We start from the raw sequence: 2030 nt of genomic DNA, 5'->3' as shown, positions 1-2030 counted from the left end.
TTAAAAACTTTCCCCTGATCTAAAAAAAAAAAAAAAAAGGCAGTAATAAAATTGCAAGCGAAAGTCTATTTTGGGGTTTCTGCCATTGCTGGTAGCCTGCAAAGCTACAGCAGATGTTCAATAGTATTTAACAATAACAGGAGAGAACGTAGAGTAGGATAAGGAGCAGCAGTCTCCAGAAAATGGCAGACAGACAGCAAGAATGTTCAGGGCTACAGGAAAAAAAAAAGCACCCCCAAAAACATGTTCCCAGGGTTGAGTTGTTTTCCCATAGTTGCTATTTTTAGTAGACAGAAGACACTAGTCTTCTGGTTAGAAAAAGGTTTCTAATTTAGTTGTACTGCAAAAACAGTATTGTAATGTAAAGGCAAATCTGAACAGCTCATGAAAGTTACTGATAATATTTACTTCATTTTGTTATTTGCTGTAAGTAGGGCTTTTCCCTCATATCATTCACATCACGCATACAACACACAGTTGCAGGTAAAAAAATTACTTAACATGCTGTCCCTTTCTTTCATAAATATCTGTTCCAATTCCTTTGATCTCAGACAGAGAAAAATCCCAAGGTATGCCTCTCCTTTCTCAACTCGTTTCTTGTTCATTCTGTTTTGAGTGACTTCTTCAAATGAGACTTTACTGGCAACTGCAAAGCTGCATTTCCAGCTACGGGGCTTTGCTAAACCTCACACAGAAGCACTGAATTCCAAGTGCTCCAGAAGTGACTACACAAGTCACTAGTTAACTGAGAAGCATGAGTGAATATTCAAAAAAGTCCCAGAGCAAGGGAGGGCAGATACACATAGCTCTTACCAGTAAAGAATCAAAGGAGGAGTTGCTGGTAAGACTGCATCTGCAGCAACTTTCACACATGCAATAGGAAAGTTGTTTGGGTTGCATTTTTTTTTAATATAAATAAGCTCACTACAAAGTATAGTTATTCCAAGATGGCTTACTCACTGCAGCTTACATTTCAAAGCAAATAATCCATTACTTTTACAAGAAAAAAAGAATTGTTTATACACATGGGTAGAAAACACTTTAAAAAGGCAAACCTACAGCCATACTCTGATGTAAAAGTCTTCCGTTTTAATATGCTCAATAAACGCCAAGATCCTGTCTATAACTAATTTGGAGAGATCATGAACATTCACACAAAGATTCAAAAATGCTCCAACAGATTTTAAGGTATAATACTTCAGTTTTAAAAATCAACAGAAAGCTGTTAGATTAAATAAGACTGTATATACAATGGTGACATTTATGTATTAATTCCTAAAGAATAATAACTGAGATATGCTTTCCAGATCATGTTGCTGCACATACTTAAGACAAAAAAATTAAAGAATTTTTCCAACTGTAGTTCGAAAAATTACAACCTACAGCTGGTATTTTCCGACATATTTTCAGCAATACAATGACTTCCCAAAATGAAACTTCTCTGTAATAAATGGTCCTCCAAAGCCTGCTAAATAAAGAAGCTCAGAATTATAAAAATTAGTAAAATGAAAATCAATAATGCATTTCTGACTCCTCAGCTTCCTATGATGAAGTTTACAACACTGTCACTGTTTAAGAGGCACTTGCAACTTACATCTATTTAAGAAATTATCGATATTCTTGTTTTTCCTCAGCGCTGGGTAATCCAGATCAAGGACCAAAGAATTCAAGCCATCCTGAAAAAGAAAAAAGAAAGTTAGTAGAGTTCTAAAACGTTAATCAACAACTTTCTTAAAGCTACTACATTACACTGATTCTATATCATTCCAGCTCTGGGGCACCCAGCATATGAAAGACATGGACCTGCTGAAGCAGGTCTAGAGGAGAGTCACAAAGACGACTGGGGGCTAGGGCACTTCCCCTGTGAGGACAGGCTAAGAGAACTGGGGTTGTTCAGCCTGGAGAAAAGGCGGCTCTGGGAGACTTTATTGCAGCCTTTCAGTTGTTAAAGGGGCCCTACAGGACAGATGGGGAGGGACTGTTTATTAGAGAATACAGTGATAGGCCAAAGGGTAATGGTTTTTAACTGA

General features: G+C 37.1%; 1 protein-coding gene across 1 annotated transcript in view; it reads right to left on the bottom strand.

Moving 5' to 3' along the window:
* The window catches only part of ROCK2 (Rho-associated, coiled-coil containing protein kinase 2), a 40896-nt gene extending 39226 nt beyond the window's left edge, over positions 1 to 1670 (bottom strand). Inside the window, exon 1 of the mRNA XM_010139828.1 lies at positions 1595 to 1670. The gene's annotated coding sequence lies outside the window, so the exon portion shown is untranslated. The remainder of the gene's footprint in view (positions 1 to 1594) is intronic.
* Positions 1671 to 2030: the final 360 nt, after the last annotated feature.

The sequence above is a fragment of the Buceros rhinoceros genome, unplaced genomic scaffold (assembly GCF_000710305.1).
Source record: "Buceros rhinoceros silvestris isolate BGI_N320 unplaced genomic scaffold, ASM71030v1 scaffold19597, whole genome shotgun sequence".
Classification (NCBI taxonomy): Eukaryota; Metazoa; Chordata; class Aves; order Bucerotiformes; family Bucerotidae; genus Buceros; species Buceros rhinoceros.
Note: the sequence above shows the minus strand (reverse complement) of the source record. Positions and strands in the feature narration are given on the sequence as shown.